The 17,251-nt window shown below is 50.2% G+C and overlaps 1 protein-coding gene, 1 long non-coding RNA gene and 1 other non-coding gene across 6 annotated transcripts in view; 1 reads left to right on the top strand and 2 right to left on the bottom strand.

The window, feature by feature from the left end:
* The window catches only part of LOC102378463, a 9,165-nt gene extending 8,376 nt beyond the window's left edge, over window positions 1-789 (bottom strand). For 2 of the 3 annotated variants that reach the window (XR_003094652.1, XR_003094653.1), the window contains exon 1: window positions 608-789. The gene's annotated coding sequence lies outside the window, so the exon portion shown is untranslated. The remainder of the gene's footprint in view (window positions 1-607) is intronic. The other variant, XM_025207062.1, reaches the window with a different exon arrangement.
* On the bottom strand, window positions 171-305 carry LOC112550692. The gene has a single exon (XR_003094656.1). It is a non-coding gene; the product is annotated as a small nucleolar RNA SNORA13 (small nucleolar RNA).
* A 138-nt stretch (window positions 790-927) lies between the features above and the next one.
* Window positions 928-17,251, top strand: part of LOC102377187 — a 64,260-nt gene continuing 47,936 nt past the window's right edge. Inside the window, exon 1 of one of the 2 annotated variants that reach the window (XR_324130.2) lies at window positions 928-1,046. This is a non-coding gene — a long non-coding RNA (uncharacterized LOC102377187). The remainder of the gene's footprint in view (window positions 1,047-17,251) is intronic. The other variant, XR_003094654.1, reaches the window with a different exon arrangement.

Genomic DNA, 17,251 nt, shown 5'->3' with positions numbered 1-17,251 from the left:
ACACCTGTTCCGCACGTGGGGAGGGGGGGGGGGGGGGGGGGGGGGGTTAAACACCTTGTCTTGCAATAGAGTAAATGCAGTGATTACCAAAGCAAGTTGTTTGCTGAGCTAAACGGGGCCTGAGATCAGACTGGCCTACAGTGTGATCCTCAAACACCTTCACAAAATAAAACTGTTCCTTCCACAGCCGAATGGCAGAGGAGACTCGCCCCCAGTGCCGAGGGATGCTGTGGAGGGGGTTTCTTTACGCCTTTTTTGACACCGCAGTCATTAGTGACAAAAATGAATGGGCAACACAAAAGGCAAGAACAAGACCCACGAGCGCCCCGGCTCCGCCGCACGTTGCGCTCAGGCGCCGAACCGAGACGAGAGCTTGCCGTGTCCGCCGCCCGCGGAGCGCAGGTCGCCCCCAGGGCACCCGGCCAGGCCGTGGCTCCGGTCCCCTGCGGGCAGGGCCGGGCCAGGCGACAGCCGCCTGTGGAGCCCGGAGAAGCCAGTTCCCGCGGGACTTGTGCCCAAGCCTCGGTACCACGCCCGGGGCCGCTTAACCGACGCGGCCGCTCGAGGCAGAAAAACGCGGGGCCGTTCTTTCCCCCGCCCCTCTTACCGTAGCGCCCAGGGCCCCTCCCGCCCCCGCTAGGCAGCGAGAAGCGCGAGCAGCTGACAGCGCAGACCCCCGGCGGTTAGACCGGAGCACGTGGGAGTGGGGAGCCCCAGAGCCCGCGCGTCAGCATCCGCCACCCACACAGTGCGAGAGAGAAAGAAGGAGAAGAAAGCCCCACCCTCCGCTCCCAGCATGCTGCAGGTGGGATAAACCACTCCAGCCCTGTGCAGGAGGGGGGCGGGATGCACCAACCCGCTCGCACGCGCCAGAGGTGGGGTCGGGGAGGGTTGTACCAACGCCTCACGCCAGCTGGGGGGGCGGACTGTATCAACTCCTCGCACCCGCAAGAGGCGGAGAGGTAGGAGGCTGGGCGGGGGTTGTACCAATGCCTCACGGTAGCGGGGGGAAGCGGACTGTACCAACTCCTCGCACGGACAGATAGGTGAGAAGTAGGACTTGTGGGGGCGGAATGAACTAAGTTCTGCCGCTAGGCAGGGTTATGGGGAAGGAGCCGGTTCCAGGATGGGAAGGCAATAGGCCAGTGGCTGAGCGGGGCAGTGCTCCCTGGCCCTCCTGGAGCCACCAGGGTAGCCCCTGCACTTGGGCCCAGCAAAAGCAGGTGCTTGGCGGGGGGACCAGGCAGGCCCAGACCCCAGCCCCCCCCCCGGCTTTGTGCTGGGCTGAGGCCTGTTTGTGGCATGTGCCAGCTGCCTGGCACTGGCTGCCCCAGGGGTAGCGCAGGCCGTTACCAGGGGCCGTGTTCCCATGGGGCGCTCGCACACTCTGTGCCAGCCTGTGCTGTGCCTACCTGGTGCCACCACAGCACCTGGGTGCCAGCCACAAGGCAGTGCTGTCCAACGTGGCGCGGAGCCTCTCGCCCACCGAAGAATATCATGCTTCCTGTCCCTCTCTGCTGGGGGCCACCTGTCCCGTCCCCCCCATCAGCAGCCAGCACTCAGACCCCTCCTGAATGGACAGTGGCCACAATCCCTCGCTTGAAGGGTAGTCTCTGCCATGGCTCATTGTTGAGTCTCGAGGTGACTTCAGAAGTTTTCAAAGAGAAGTAAGGCTGGAAGGGACCCCTAGAGATGAAGTCCAATCCTTGAGGCACAGACCCATCTTTCTGTAAGGGAAAGGCTGCGGGCTAGGATTTCTCTCCTTTTCCTTCTTCCATTCTCTCTTCTCTGCTTCAAGGGTGAGACGATTGACCTTGAAACAGGCTGCTGCTTGGTTGAGGTTGCAGTGCCATTGGAGTCACTCAGCAGCCAACTCCTCCCAGCTCTTGATGTCGGCATCCATTTTCTTGAGGTCTGCCTTCAGTGTGCCCTTGTAGCATTTCCTTGGGCTATCACGTTATCTGAGGCTGTTACTAAGCTGGGAGCAGAGCATTTGTTTTAGGAGTCAAGAGGCAGGCATCCTCTCCTCTCTGAACAACTCTGAGTCATACTCCGATACTGGAGATACTCCCTCTCCACCTGTGGTTTATTTGTGCAAAATAAGAAAATGGGGAGCCTTTATGGTAAAATTTTTTTACTGCCATGGAGGTCTTTTCCATAGCTGGTTTTGTTTCTCTCCTTCTATGGTATTTACTGCAAATGAGTGAATGAGCTGCTTTGCAAACATGTGTGCAATGATTTGCGTGCAGAAATTGGCATATGAACACAAGCTGGAGAAATGGTCTGGAATCAGTTGAATGAAATGAAGTACAACTCTTGTGTTTAGGCCAGAAGAATTGCATGCATGAATACAGGCTAAGGAATGACCAGCTAGGCTAGAGCACTGCAGGAAAGAACAATGGGTCATAAACATGAGTGACTGGTGCCTCCCGAGTCTGGGGGGGGCACCACATTGCCCTCAGTGGCCTATCGCCGAGCCAGCAGCGAAACCAGAAGTGCACTTCTGCTGGCACTTCCAGTTCCGCGGCTGGTGCTTCCAGGGGGTGGACAGCTGATCTTAGGGTGTGCACGTGCACAGGCACCTGCGTGCACCCCCTACGTGTCACCAATGGTCATAAACTGAATATGAGCCAACGGCGTACTCCTGTTGTGATAAAGACCACCTTCATCCTGAGCTGTATTAATAAGAGCATCAGTTGCAACTCTTCTACTCTATTTGGCCCTGGTGAGGTTTCACATGGAGTACTGTGTCAACTTTTGAGCACCATACTTTATGAAGGATGTGGACAAATCAAGAGTCCAGTGGAGAGCAACAAAAATAATTAGAAGTCTGGGAAATATGACTTACAAGGAAAGGCTGAAAGAACTAGAGTTATTTAGACTGCAAAAGAAGAGTGAGGAGGGATTTGATAACATTCTTCAAATACCTAAAGGATAGTTATAAAGAGATGGGGACAAAACCCAGAGTCCAGAGAAGAGTCCAGAGAAGAGCCACGCGCGTGATCAGAGGTCAGGGAAGCAGACCCTACGATGACAGGCTGAGAGCCCTGGGGCTCTTTAGCCTGGAAAAGCGCAGGCTCAGGGGTGATCTGATGGCCACCTACAAGTTTATCAGGGGTGACCACCAGTATCCGGGGGAACATTTGTTCACCGGAGCGCCCCTAGGGATGACGACTAGGTCGAACAGTCATAAACTACTACAAGACCGTTTCAGGCTGGACATAAGGAAGAATTTCTTTACTGTCCGAGCCCCCAAGGTCTGGAACAGCCTGCCACCGGAGGTGGTTCAAGTGCCTACACTGAACACCTTCAAGAGCAAACTGGATGCTTATCTTGCTGGGATCCTATGACCCCAGCTGACTTCCTGCCCTTTGGGCAGGGGGCTGGACTCGATGATCTTCCAAGGTCCCTTCCAGCCCTAATGTCTATGAAATTTATGAAACAAGAAGTAGTAATCTAAAATTGCAGGAAGGGAAATTGAGGTTGGATATTAGGAAGAGCTTTCTCACTTGGCAGGTGGTTAAATATTAGAATTGGCTACCCAGAGAGGGCATGGACTGATTATTCCTGAAAGTTTTTAAGAGCAGGTTAGACAAATACTTGACTGGGTGATTTAGCCAGGAATGATCCTGCCTTGACCAGGGGGTTGAACTAGATTGGGGTTGGCAACCTACAGCCCAACCAGATCCTGTGTGCAGGGCTGTTTTATCTGACCCACAAACAGGGAGGGCTTTGACAGCAGTTACTTTCCTGTGCTGCTAAAGGAAAAAAGTGATGGTGCTGGCTGGATCCTAGCACGTGCCCTCCCTGCAGTCTCTGACCTGAACTGGATCACTCCAACCCACAGTCTAAAAAGGTTGCTGGCTGCTGGACAAGATATCATGAGGTCCCTTCCAACCCTATTTTTCCATGAATCTGTAATCACTATACCTGGACCATGTTGTGTTACAGATATAATTTGGAACTGTACAAAACATTAATTTTATTCCAAATAACAGATTTCAAATACTGACATTCATTCATTTTTTCTCTTCATTCACTTGGTCATAATAACAACTTATTTTCATTCTCCTGTCATTCCTGACCAAACTCTCATACAGCCAAAAAAGTCTTTAGTTGAAGTGAAGTGACCCTTTAAACTCAAAGGGCATTTTTACATGTGCTGGGGGGGGGTAGAGGGGCTCTAATCAGAGCAGCTCCAAGAGCCACTCTAATTAAAGTGTCTGCAGCATCTCATGTGTCAGCATCCCCAAGCTTCAAAATGGTGGCAGAGTCTCTTTAACTAAAGCTCACCCCCACTGCCATTTTGAAAGGCAGGACACTGACACACGAGATGCGGAGGCTGGTCGGGGTATGCTAATTAGCACACTCCAGCAGACTCGATTAATCGAGTCTGCTCTGATGCACTGTAATTACAGTAATGTAATTACAGTGCATCAGAGCAGCTTCCCTGCATGTGTACAGGCACCCAAAGTGCCTGGCCCTTCAAGGGATGGAGTTTGAAACTTACGGGTTGCTAAACTAGAGCCTTATCTTTACCTAAATAGACTATAGACTGCTCCAACTTTTACCTGAGCCTATCTAGTTAGTCTAATAAAAGATATCACTTCCCCAAGAGTTCTGATTACTTTTGTCTATACCTACTCCCTTGTGACAGAGTTTGTGGTGACAGACAGCACCTTCTTCTGCCAAGCTGCCAGTGTGCATGACTACCCAGGCACACTTGGTGGTTCTGGGCAGTTCCATTCAACAGCTATGCCACCAGAGTGCAAAGTGCACCCTGGGTTGGTGCTAGCTGCTGAAGGGACTGGCAGTTGGCAGGTGTGGGAATACCTACACATGCCTTCTGCAGCGTGGTGACAGAAACCTCCCTTCATTCAGCAGAGGTAGGATAAGTCTGCTGGCAAAAAAGAAGGGTCATGCCACTGTGGGGGGGGCTTTGGGTGTGGACATATTTGAGAATGTTGCTTGCAAAGTGTTATATGCTGATTAGGCCTCAGGTGCTCTGAGCTGCTGCTCTGTGCGATTCCAGTGTTTTCTTGCAGTGTAACTGCTCTTGAGCTAACAGAAAAGAAGTTAATTTGCACGTGGGTAATTTGAGCTAACATATTGGAGATAAGTCCACTGTGTTTGTTCCTGGAAAGCACAGAGTAGCTTCAGCTCAGGTATCAAGAAGTCTTTGATCAACAAGCAAACATTTTTAGTTGTAAAGAAACCCAAAGCATTTTGATCAATTGCATTAAAAACCTGGCTGATCTGAAAGAAGTTACTGGGCAAGGTATCACAGGAAAAATTAGCATTGTCTGAAGTAAAACCAGGAGATATGATCACTTTAGCTGTACGGAAGATACCAGTTAAGTAAAATGATCAGATTATATACATCTCCTGAGGTTTGAATTCAGTATCCACAAATTAATATAGGCATCTAATGGCAACTTTAGGTCCCTACATCCATCATTTAGGAGCTTCTGAGTGTCTCAAATCATCTGCTTAGCTACTTTTTAACCCAGTAGGTGCGTCGCATCCCTTAATTTCTTTTGATAAAGTCTCCTTAGTTTCTGCTGCCACACATGTACACCAGTGTGTAAGCCCTGACACCACCAATCCCCCATTCATACGTAAGCCTCGGTTGCTATTTAGGCTGTCTTTAAAGTTGGGAGGTTTTCTTATTAGAAGAAAAAGATCGGGTTGACTTTTCCCTTCCTCATTGTGAGTTTTTTCGCTTTTTTGTTTCTAACTGTTGGGATCTCTCCAGGCATGTTGGAATGGTCCTTTCTCTGGCCATGAGGTCTCTCTGACAGTCTCCAGAGAGTTTCTCACCAGCTAATATGCAAGGGCCACATCCACATGAGCGTGGGCATCTGTGTTGGCCCCAGCAGAATTATTTGGGGGCCTCCTGGGGCTGCATCAGCGACCATCCTGCCACTCGGACCAGGGCTGGCAGCTGGAGCATGGCTCTGGTTGGCCAGGCTCCAGTTTTGGGTGGCGCACACTGCCCCGCCTTTTTTTGCGTGGGTTTTTTTGACCCTGGGATCTCTCGGAGTCCGCCCCCCACTGTGCTGCTACTTTGCAGCGCAGAGAACAGCTGAACGTGTGGTGTATGACACTGCAGACATGTCAGCAGAGCCACATACTGCAAGGCCATGCTTATCTGGACATGGGCCAGGTGTCTTTCACACCATTTAATTCTATTTAAGCCTTATACAAATATCAATAGATGTAGACTCCAGTTCTAAAAAAATCAAAAACTGCATAGTGGTTCCTATTTTCCCCATCCTCATTGTATTTATATAATCTAAATATATCTGTAATTCCCTAGCTGGCAATTGTCCTTGGAACCTCTCAGAGCAAGCAGGGTTTCAAATTGCCTTACTTCCTCTTAGATTTACAACTAAGTGGCAAGGAGAATGGTACGTGTCATCTGGTTCTGTCAGCCCCCATGCTTCCTCTCCCTGAACAGAGGAATTTAGCGTGGGAGATGAATGGTGTAAAAACAGCTGATATTACTCATAGGAGGAAGAGCAAATCATTCTTTATTTGGTGTGATTATAAATAGTTACAATTTTCCTAATCTAGGATACATGGTCCTGCTTTGTTCCATTCCTTGTGTGTCTTTCCTTACTTCCCCCAAGCGTAGGATTGATTAATTCTAACACTGACCTTGTAAGTGGCAAGATGATTTAATATGCACAAGCACCAACAGGCACCTGCAAAATGTGCATTAAAGGAAAAGGTGGCGGGTTTGACACTGACAGTGGAGAGCTGGGAATTCTTACGTTCTGGTCCAGGACTTGACACACATTCTTGAGGCCAGGTCCATAGAGCCAGATCTAGGGTGTTCCTTTCACAGAGTGCAAAGTTTCTTTGCTTCTACCTCCTCATCTGAAAAAATGGGGCTAAAACAGTATGATGATTGTAATAGGAGAACCTGTCACCAGCTTATAAGTGATGTCTCACAGGAGAACTATAATAATTGCAGTGTTTGTAAAGTCCTTTGAGAATGGAGATTGGTGGGCCGTCAGTGTCATATTACTACTAACGCTTCTGTCTTGAGGGACTTGGAACACATTCAAGGTCAGGACTTCCTGTACTGACTTCACTGAAGAAAAATCAAGCAGCTACTGAAGGGCTATTATTGCTAATCCACTGTCCTTCAGTTTGACTCCATTTTCATGAGAACCACCAGGTGTCAGTAGACGCCCATATTTTGAGGAACTAGGAAAGGTCTGTACTGTCACAGGAACATAGGATTTGCTATACCAGGTTAGAATCAAGGTCCTTTTAGTCCAGGACTCCCTCTGCCAGTGGCCAGCCCTGCTTCAGGGAATGCTGTAAGAAACCTGGAGTAGGTGGCTATGGGGTAGGTAATCTGCCTCCCATGTTAGGCCTCATCCCAGTCTCCAACAGTTGGAGACTGCAATATTTAATGCCCCTCCCCAAAGCTGTCACCGTCAACTATTATACTTCTGATGTCTATATAAATATTTCTGATGTCTATATAAATATATAATGCAGGGGTGGGCAAAATATGGCCTGTGGCCTGGATCTGGCCTATGAGGCCATTCTATCCAGCCCTGGGGGACCCTAAAAAATGTAGAAAGTTAATATTTATCTGCCCTTGGTTCCTGTCAAAAATGACAGGAATCAAGGGCAGTAGGATCCAGGGGAAGCCTGACGGGCTCCTACAACAGCAGGGCCCACCGGGCCCCACCCCCGGCTGAAAACCCTAGCTGGGGCTTCTGGCTTGGGAGCACATGGCTGTCCCGCGCCGGAACCGCAGGTAAGGGTTGCGGGGCGGGGGAGCAGGGCAGGGGGGGACTCCGGGCAGGGAAGGAGCATGGAGAGGGGGAAAAGTGGCCCCTCGCCTGCCCCGTGGCCAGCGCCTTGCACTGCAGCTGCTCGCAGCCCACGTGGGGCTGTCCGGAGCAGGCCCAGGCAGGCCCACGTGGACTGCAAGCGGCTGCAGCGCGGGGCATCGGCCATGGGGTGGGGAGGGGCTGCTTTTCCCCCCACGAAACCAGCACTACCTTGTGACCCGCCCCCATTGCCAGCCTGGGCCCTGCGCCAGCTCTGGACTTGCCCATCGGGGCTGCGTGTGGCGACAGCAGCTGTGACTCCCCCCACCCTTGCCGTGCCAGGCAGTGTTTGCCACTGCCGCCTCTGGGCTGCCCCGCCCGCGAACTCCAGCCGGGCAGGAGGGGGGGGGAAAAGGGCCCCCTGCCCCGGCCTGTGGCTGGCCCCCTGCACGTTAGCCGCTTGCAGCCCGTGTGGCGCTGCCTGTGCTTGCTCCAGACAGCCCTGCATGGGCTGCGAGTGCCTGCAGCAGGGAGCGCCAGCCATGGGGCGGGTGAGGGGCCGCTTTTCCCCGTGCTCAGCACCAGCTTCTTCCTTGCCAGTGAGCAGGGGGTCGGGGCTGTGTGCTGCCCCCCGCCTGTACTGCAGGGCTGGGGGGCACTGGGAGTGAGTGGGCGGGGAGCCAGCAGGAGCACGGGGCCCACACTGTTGCCCCGGGGCCAGCCAGTGCTGCGGGGCCCAGAGCAGGATGGCAGGAGTGCAGGGTCCCAGCCAGCAGGGGCTCTATGAAGCCGGGCCAGCTGCCCCCCACTATTGTGCAGCCCAGCCCGGCTCCACAGATCCCTGCCAGCCTGCACCCTGCTATGGGCCTCACCGGTGGTGGCCCTGGGACATTGGTCCCAAGATTGTGACCAGGGGGTGAGCACCTGTCAAGGGGCGGGGCTACACATGCGGCCCTCTACAGCCTGCCAAAACTGGGTAAGTGGCTCTCCACCTGAAATAATTGCCCGCCCCTGATATAACGTCTTTCCTAAATATTATGTTCTGGGCTTCAGTGATTTCAGTGTTTCACAGTTCAGTCACACACCATGTGAAAAATATTTCCTTTTAGTGAGTTCACATTTCACACCTTTTTATTTAATTAAATGGCCACTGCTTCTTGTACACTGAGGCAGGAGAACAGAAGTTTGTGATCCACTATCTCTAGAGCGTCATGATTTTTCATGCTTGATCGTGTTTCCTTTTCTTTGTTTCCTTCCTAGGGTAAGCAATTTCATTCCTTTCAGTCTCTCTTCATATAAGAGTATTTCCATGGCCTTGATTATTCTTATTGTCTTTTTGTGAAATGCTTTTGTTTCTAAAACATCCATTTTTGAGATGGAGTGACCAGCAGTGCATCTAGTATTCCAGATGAGGCTACAACAATGATTTACCCCAAGGCATTATAATAGTTTTCATTATTCACCATCCTGGTCCATATGCATTCTAACATCTTGTTACTTTTTTTGACCGTAGCTGCACATTGTGCAGAGGTTTTCATTGAGCTGTTTCTAGTGACAACTTTTCAGGGTTGATATAGTAAATAAGAAACCCTGAAAAGTGCAGGAGTAGTTTTAACTTTCCCTTCCAGTGTGAATGTATTTATTTTGAATTTCATTTGCTATCATATTGCCTAGTCACCTAACAGGTCTATCTGAACTTCTTTAGAGTCCTTCTTGCCCATGACAACCTCATGAATTTTGTGCTAGTGGTACAGTGCAGTGCTCCCAGTAGTGAACCAAATGCTTTTTCATTTGGTAGTGTTATTGGAAAGTTACATTTGTTTCTTCAGAGTTTCTAGGACCATGCTATAACTCAGGGAGCGGCAACCCCTGGCATGCATGGTGAGCGTGGCACGTGAGGCCATTTTTCTTGGCATGCCACAGTCTGCTCCGACTCCAGGTAGCTGCTGCCAGTGACAGAACCCGGGCTGCTCTCAGCAGGGCTTGCAGCATCCTAGCTGCCTGCTGGGAGCAGCCCAGGATCCTGGCTGGCAGCAGCTCCCCAGAGCTGTGGCCGGCTGCAGCCAGGAGGCTTCAAGCAGCTGTGCCGGGCTCTGGCATCAGCTTCACACCGGTGCATGCAGGCACACCTCGGAGCGGGTAGTGGGGGATGAGCCTGAGGCAGTGCAGGCCCGATCTCTCCCCTGCTCCTGGCACGGAGATGATGAGCCTGGCGCAGCTCTTTGTAGCCAGCCTGGGCTCCGGGCAGCTGCAGTAAGCAACGGGCAGGCTGCAAACAGCTGCGCTGGGTTGCACAGCTCTGGCATCAGCTCCGTGCTGGTGGCAACTGCATGGGCATCTCGGGGCTGCGCCGGGCTCATCACCTCCGTGCTGGGAGCGGGGGAGAGACCGGGGCTGTGCTGCCTCAGGCCCCTCCCCCACCTCCCGCTTCGAGGCACATCTGCATACGCCGGTGTGGAGCTGATTGGGTGGGGGGCAAGGGGCACAAGCAGGGCATCGTGACATGTACCTCTTGCCCTCATTTTGTTTTTCTGCCATGCCGGCACTCCGGCACCTTCCAAGGTAGGCATTGTGGTATTTTTTGGCGCTCCGGCCAAAAAACATTGCCTGCCCCTGCTATAACTGAATCTTTCAGCAGGTGGACTTTTTGCAGTTTGCTTGCTCATGGGTGGGGGGCAAGGGGCACAAGCAGGGCATCGTGACATGTACCTCTTGCCCTCATTTTGTTTTTCTGCCATGCCGGCACTCCGGCACCTTCCAAGGTAGGCATTGTGGTATTTTTTGGCGCTCCGGCCAAAAAACATTGCCTGCCCCTGCTATAACTGAATCTTTCAGCAGGTGGACTTTTTGCAGTTTGCTTGCTCATGTGCAAGAGTTTTTCTTGGTTTTATCATTTTCCATAATTTCTTTCTTTGTGAACAAAATACTGGACTGAGGTTATTGGCTGATCTTGTAAAGAGGAGAATTTTGAACAGAATTTTTTTTCTCCTTCAGAGATGGAACCACTCATTTTCTATTTAATATTGTGATACATCTTTAGTACAAGACATTTATTGTCTTGTCACTAAAGCACCTTGGCTAAAATGAGTGCACTTATGAGTAAAGAGTGGCATATAAATTCATTGTCAGGTTCCCACAAGTAAATGTGTCCAGGTTTTCAGGGAAATTAAGCATTTGTAAAAATCAAGCCACATTTACTTTTATGCAGGAGTTTGGACCTTACCATGAAAACTCACACACCCAGTTTGAATATTCCAGCCCTAGCTCACTTTTATTGACTGATGTAATTGACAACAACATCCCAAGTAGCATTTTATTACATACTAGAAAGCATTACTATAGCAAATCGATGTGGGAATTACTCAATGCACAAAGCTCTCTGTTAACATATCTAGCTGCTTTCCAGTAACTAAGGAGCTGAAATGGGTGCATATGAACAGTTAGTCACTTGCTAGGAATGTCAGCAATTCTGCCTAGCAGCCAGGGTCAAACTGGTCAACTGCTCCATGGAGGAATTAGGCTAAGCTACCCCAGCTTTTACTCAATTAAAAACTAACCACTTACAGACTAAAATATTCTGTTTGTCTGTATAGAACTACTGGTTTTATAAGCTTGTGTTATGATATCTTTGTTAGTTATATACAAGTGTGATATTTTGTTCACTCTCTTCCCACTTGGTTTCTCTTTCTGTCTCTCTACCCCTCCCACTCACTTCTGTCTGGAAAAGATTGCTCTAGCCCCCACCTTCATTTAACATAAATACTGCACGAATCCCCTAATTTTATATAAGCCATTTACAGACACTCACCCCTGCATGCCTGCTAATCTGTCCATAATTTTAAATCCTTGTCTTTGTTCCTCAGAAGCATAGACAAGGTTGGCACAGATGAAGTGTGACACCATTTGTTTCCTTTTAAATTATTTGGGTTACTGAATTATTGTGCTTACAATAAAGACACCGATTTTTATGTTGTCTTTTCAAAGCAGATAGTGGGTTCGCTATGAACTGACTGAAGACCAGACTCATTTGGCATGCTAAGAGATGGCATCTCTTATCAGTCCCTACCAACTGGGATTTGGCCCACATGGCACCCATGCACATTTGAAATTTGTTTTGCAGGCTTAATGAATGGAATGAATTGAGTTCATTTTCTTCATTTGGGCTAGGTATTGCTTCCCTCCTGCTCTGTGGAGGCTGGCAGGATGAACAAGGGGTGGTGTGCTGAAAGGGGCCTGAGATGCCTCACCACCACCCCTGTGGACCTCATGTGCGCTGAGCAAGCCCACAACAAGTAAATCAACTTACTGGGGAGGCAGGAATCGGCGGAGCTGTGGCGACACGCGGCACCGCCACCGCGGTTTAAAAGCTCCCTGTCAATCAACCTGGGTGGCTGATGACGTCAGCCTCCAGTGCCGCTGTGGGGAATTTAAAAGGCACTCAGAGTGCTGCCAGGGAAAAGGGAGGAACTGCATCAGGGCCAGCTGAGGCTGAGTCAGAAGCAGCTTTGGGGCACCAAAGCAGCATGGTGCCAGAGCTGCAAGGGCACAATTAGTATGGAGTCAGGAGGACTCCGTTATGTGGAGGCTGGAAGGCCAAGCCTCAATATTTGGCTAGATAGAACTCCCCCAGGGAGTAGAGAGAGTTTCTTGGAGCCTGCAGGGACATTTTGCCCAGAAAAGGGAACCACTCCAGAGTGGAGAATTTTCTTTGTTTTTTTTACTTTGCCAAGTTACTTGAAGGGCTGTTAGGGTCAGGACCCACCTAAAGCCCTTATCTAGGGCTCAACGTAGGGATTAGGTCTCTATGCAAGAACTAAGGAGGCAGTCCGAAGGAAGCCAGGACAACGCTATCAGGATTAACGCATACCATAGCCGGGTCAGCCTGGGGCCTGCACTATATTCAATCATCTCAAGACCAACAGCTGGCGTGTGGCTGGTATGTTGGGGGAGGTGGAGCCCCAGAGCCAACCACTTCCAGAATCGTGAGTACCCCAAGTGGGGCCTCCTTATTCATAACACTGAACCTCTCCTACTGATTTTATTACCATCAAGGTCATGGCAAGAGAGTCCAGGGGAGGCCCAACTACATGGGCACTCAAGAAAAATCATGTGACCTATAAGCGGGAGCATTACTGATTGTCAACAGTTCTTCACTTTTCACTAGGGAAGGGTGCTATGCTCTCAGTACTCTGGAAAGTCTGGGGGCTGACACTGCTGCTCTTCCCAATATTAACTAAAGCCAGGAGGTGGAACAGAGCCAACGCACATATGTTCAGCTTTGTTTGGTTAAAAGTAGCCTATGCTATATTTATAGCACAGTCTTTTCATTCATTAGCATCGAATCTGGAGGTTTAGCACAGCTTCAAATGGTTGTCACAGTTTCTGATTCACAATCAGCATTTTATGAAATAGTACGTAGTGTGATGGGGTGTCATATTATGAAATATACAGTGTATCTTCAAAGTAGAAATACTGTTTTTTTATTTATCCGTGGGTCATGGGGACAATGGAAAATGGGGAAAAATGTATGATTTTAGAAATGTCCAGTGAGAGACTTTTGAAGTTTCTGTTTGAAGAAGCACTCAATAATGGCTGGAAACAGACATTATTTTTTGTACTGCCAGTACAATTGTTGCCATGACAGAAGTTAGTAATGCTTTGTGGTGCTTTATTGCAGTGGACATCTGTTTGCTTTATGGAGGGAGAGTATGGGCAGCCTGGAGCTGCCCACACTCTCCAGCTACCCTGGACTCCTGGGGCTTGAGGGACCTGATCCTGTACTTCCTGGGAATTCTCACAGAGGATTGGCTCCCTCAAGCTCCTGGAGTACCTGCTCAGTTTTCAAGCACAATCAGTGTGTGGGACAACAGACAATATTTATTTCTTCCAATAAAGTGGATTAACTATACTGGCAATATCTATTTATAGCCAATGCTTACTTCCTAAATTGGCAAAATGAGGTTGGAAATCTTTTAACTTTTTCTTTTAGTTGTTGTATTTTGGCATTTCTAATTCAAGTCCTAGTGAGGGGAACCAGATATTGTTGTCTATTGAAGATGGACATTTAAGGAAAATGTTAACCTTATTTGAAAGTGAGGAAAGTGTCACTTGCATCTATTGCTGTTTTATTTTTCATCCCCTCTGTGATATTTTGTATTGATCATTTGGGTGTTAGACTTGTGAGTTATTTTTAAATGCTCTCCTAAGCAAGGTATACTGTGCTATAGTCTTAAATGCCCCCCCCGATTTTTAAAAAACAATTAAAATACGTAATTCAGAGAATTATATACCCAATCTTAGGGTCCTGCAACATCCGCAATAACAATATACAGTTACAGTGAAAATACAACATCAACATTGTCATGCTTATTCTACTCACTAGGCATCATCATTGTAGTTTAACTGGAAAATGTGTTGATCTGACAGTCTAAGACCATGGTGGCCAAACCGTGGCATACTCGCACAGTACTTGCAGCTCTCCGGAAATTGGCTGAAGCCTTGGACACTTCTCCCTGAGGCGGCTCTGTGGGACAGTGCAGCCCAGCACCTTCCTGTGCTCCAACTTCCCCTGTGGGGAGCGTGCCCTAAGCCTACCCTCCTCTCTCCTTCTCTCCCTCTGGGACTGCTGGCTCAGGTGCCAGGCTGCCAGGGCGGGGGCTGCAGCCGTGCTGCTTACCCCGGGGTACGCTCCCTGTGGGGAAAGCCAGAGTGGCTCAGCGCTGTGGTGAAAGGAGCCCGATCCTATGGCCAGCTCCCAGTAGCTGCCAGTGGGAGCAGGAGGAGAAGGGAGAGGAAAAAAAATTTCTGTGAGGACAAGCCAAAAGCTCCAGACTTGCTTGCGCACCCAGTGGCTGGCAGCAGCAGGGGGGGGGGGGGAAACAAAGTCACTGTGAGGTAAGCCAGAGGCTCCTGGCTGTAGCCTCACCTGCCCCTCTTCTGGTGGGAGATGGCTGGTGGATAGCTCAAACTCTTGAAGACCACCATGTCCACAGTGGCCAAACTGCAGCCAGGTGGGTGCAGGGGGGGGTGGTGGTCACCTTCACTCCAGATAGCTCAGCACCCCGCTCCCACTCCCACTTGCTCTCTGGCTCATGCACTTCAGTGGAGAATCGGATGTGGCTCCCAGAGTGATTAATTCTGGCCACCCCTGGTCTAAGAGATACTATACATTTAGTAAGAGCCATTGTGAATTATGAATGATAAATTATAAACTACAGAATTCATCTGCATGCCAATTAGGGCTGTCCAATTATTAAAAAATTTGATCACAATTAGTTGTGTGATTAAAAAAATTAGTCGCAATTAATCACTATTTTAATTGCACAGCTGAAAAGTCAAAATTTTATTCATAAAACCTCAAAATTATGCAAAATGGTGCAGGTACTTTGTATGTTTGGGGCGTGTGTGTATGTGTGGGGAACTTGTAAAGATGTGGGAGGTCTGTGGGTGCATGTGTGGGATTTGTAGGCCAGGGAGAGGGGGTCCCCGCATGCCCTGGCAGGATGCAGTGTACTATAGGTCAGGAGTGAGGGGGGCAGCAGGAGGGCTGGAGGGGGCTGGGTTTAGGGAATGGACTGGGGTGAATAGGGGCCTGGGGTCAGGGTGAGTTGTGGAATGGAGCCATGGTAGGCTCATCTAGAGTGCGCAGGTGGGGGGTGACTCCCCACCTCTGCGTGCACCCCTGGGGGAGGCATTGGGGGCATGTACCCCCCTGATTTGTGGGCAGAGCGGAGGCGGGCTGCCTGCTGTTGGCTGGGGCTCTGTGCCCTGCTGCCTTTGCCCCCGGAGCCACATGCTGTCCACATGTCCCCTGCCTGGCACAGCATGGCGTTGCACGGCTCCTGGGGCAAAGGCAGCAAGGCACAGAGCCCTAGCTCACAGTGGGCACTCTACTTCTGCCCTGCACACAAATCTGGGGGGCACATGCCCCCCATGCCCTCCCTTGGGGTGTGCTTAGCAGCAGGGAGCTGCCCCCCTCCATGTACCCTTGGATGAGCTTCCCACAGCTTGTCCCGTGACCTGCCCTGGCCCCGGGCCCCCATTCATCCCTGCCCCTGCCCCACTCCCTCCCTAACCAGGGGCCCTCTATCTGCTCCCCCCCTTCCCCTTCTCTCTTCCCCTGCCCCTTCCCCATCACACACTTACCTGCTGAGTGCTGCTCTACACGCTGCTAGGTTGCATTCCTGATCATGTGTAGGCTGCGGCTGCTTGTGTCTATACCTGTGCTGGTGCCTGTGTCTGTGCGCATCCCACTTCCTGCTGCAGCAGCTCGGAGCCCATGCCTGCACTGCCCTGCAGTCCTCTGTACTGTCACTGCTGCCCTGCTGGTTGGCCTAGAGGCAGCAATGATGGCGGTGGAGTGTAGCCTGGGCATGGGCTCTAAAACCATATGCGTGGTTAACATGTTAAAAAAAATTAACTCAAGAACCAATTAACATGTTAATTGTGCTCATTAACAGCAGTTAATTGACAGCCCTAATTCCAATACAATTATAAATAAATTTCCTGATTGATCTACAGTACATGTAAACCATAGCCAGGAAAACAGGATGGGGATATACTAGAAAACTTCTGGATTTGGTTTATATCAAAGATATATATATTTCTAGTACATCCCCATCTTTTTCCTGGCTGTATTTTGCATACAGTATATCAATCAGGAAACTTATCTGTACTTGTATTAGAATGCAGATTAATTCTGTAGTTTATAATTGATCATTTATAATTCATAATAGCTCGTAGTAAGTGTATAGTAATTGCTTTTTGGCCTCTTGAAGGCTCAGATCAAGTGTGACCTTGCTGACCTCACCAATGATGCTGCCCGGCTGCAGCAGGTGCTGGATGTTGTGCGGGCCGGGAGCGGTTCCAGGTTCTCGGGGGCGCGCGGTGGGCTGTGGCCAGCAGCACTGGCACGCGGGTCGGGGAATGCAGGCCGGCGGACTAGAATTAGGCACGGACGCTTAGCGGTTGATTAAAGATTATTTTACTTACACCGAAGATGGTCGCGGTGCAGGCAGAAAAACTTGCTTGAGTTGCGGTTACAGACAGAAAAGAAGAGAGGCGGACAAGAGTTCCTTCCACGCGAACCTCTAGCCCAATCCGGTTGAAGGCTCTAAACACGCGAGCCCGTCGTGTCAACCGAAGAAAACAACTCGGAGAAAAGAGCTCTGGATACACTCACATGAAGTTTGCTAGGCTCCGTGGAACTTGCGCGCAGGGAAGGGGTTCGTCGAGGGATCGTTCGGCGACGGGGAGAGGCCAGAGGTTGATCAGACCCCTATAGCCTTCTCAAGGTACACGCTGGGTCCGATAGGCTCCACAGCACTTAGAGATCTTCATGAGACGTGAAGTTCTCCTCCTCCAGATGGTTGTGGAGTCCTCCAACTTGGGCGGAAACCACTCAAGCCTCTTATATGGCTAGCAAGCCAATCACTAGCCGCCATGTGGGGATAATT

This window comes from Alligator sinensis, unplaced genomic scaffold (genome assembly GCF_000455745.1).
Source record: "Alligator sinensis unplaced genomic scaffold, ASM45574v1 scaffold225_1, whole genome shotgun sequence".
Lineage (NCBI taxonomy): Eukaryota > Metazoa > Chordata > Crocodylia > Alligatoridae > Alligator > Alligator sinensis.
Note: the sequence above shows the minus strand (reverse complement) of the source record. Positions and strands in the feature narration are given on the sequence as shown.